The sequence below is a fragment of the Magnolia sinica genome, chromosome 19 (genome assembly GCF_029962835.1).
Source record: "Magnolia sinica isolate HGM2019 chromosome 19, MsV1, whole genome shotgun sequence".
NCBI lineage: Eukaryota > Viridiplantae > Streptophyta > Magnoliopsida > Magnoliales > Magnoliaceae > Magnolia > Magnolia sinica.
The window spans coordinates 57,724,485-57,725,622 of record NC_080591.1 but is presented as its reverse complement, the minus strand read 5'-3'; the positions used below and the strand labels follow the sequence as shown (position 1 = coordinate 57,725,622).

The 1,138-nt window shown below is 37.0% G+C and overlaps 1 non-coding gene across 1 annotated transcript; it reads right to left on the bottom strand.

The window, feature by feature from the left end:
- Window positions 1-296: 296 nt before the first annotated feature.
- Window positions 297-403, bottom strand: LOC131235845 (small nucleolar RNA R71). The gene has a single exon (XR_009166364.1). It is a non-coding gene; the product is annotated as a small nucleolar RNA R71 (small nucleolar RNA).
- Window positions 404-1,138: the final 735 nt, after the last annotated feature.

The following is a 1,138-nucleotide window of genomic DNA, read 5'->3' as shown; positions in this document are numbered from 1 at the left end:
TTCCAGAGAATACGGGACACATGTATATCAAGACAGGGGTGATCCAACTCCTTCCTAAATTTCATGGGCTTGAGTCAGAAAATCCATATTTATACTTGAAAGAGTTTGATGGGATCATAGCTACTTTATATTTTCAAAACGTATCTGAGGACATAGTCAGACTTAAACTCTTTCCCTTTTCTTTGAAAGAGAAAGTTAAGATGTGGTTGCATTCACTACGTCCTAGATCTATTGGCACATGGAATGACATGATAAGGGAGTTCATAAAGAAATTTTTTCCACATTATAAAACGAACACCCTTAGAAAGCCAATCATGAACTTCGCCTAAAAGAAGGATGAAACATTCTTCCAATGTTGGGAGCAGTTCAAGGATCTTGTCAGTTCATGCCCACAACATGGTTTTGAAACGTGGCGCATTACACACTTTTTCTATGATGGACTGACATCTTCAATGCGCCAATTAGTTGAGACAATGTGCAATGGGGAATTCATGAATAAAAATATCGATGATGTGTGGGATTACTTGGACAGACTTGCTGAAGACACACAATCATAGGACAATTACCTAAAATCAAGAACCACTTCTAAGCCCACTCAATCAAAGGAGAGGGGTGGATTATACCTTCTGAAAGAGGATGATGATATCAATGCTAAAGTGTTTAATCTCATAAGAAAATTTGAGGCCACATAAGTAAAGAAGGATAAGGTTACGAAAACTGTTTGCGGTATCTGTACTTGTAACGTTCACATAACTGAAAATTTTCCAACAATACCTGCCTTTCAAGAGGTGTTGAATGAGCAATCCAATGCCGTGAACAATTATCAAAAACCTTTCAATGGACCTAACTCCAATACATACGAGCCTAGTTGGAGAAATCATCCAAACCCAATACCGTGAACAATTACCAAAAACCTTTCAATGGACCTAACTCCAATACATACAATCCTAGTTGGAGAAATTATCCAAACTTTAGTTGGAGGAATGGACAAACTGCTACTCCTCAAGGTTTCTTTAATTAAATTTCAAATCAAGTGAAACCTCAAGGAGAACTGGTTCAAAATTCCACTTAAACTAAAGAGCTTACTCAAGCAATACGAGAACTTACAAAATTTATGCAAAAGATAGATTCACGTGTT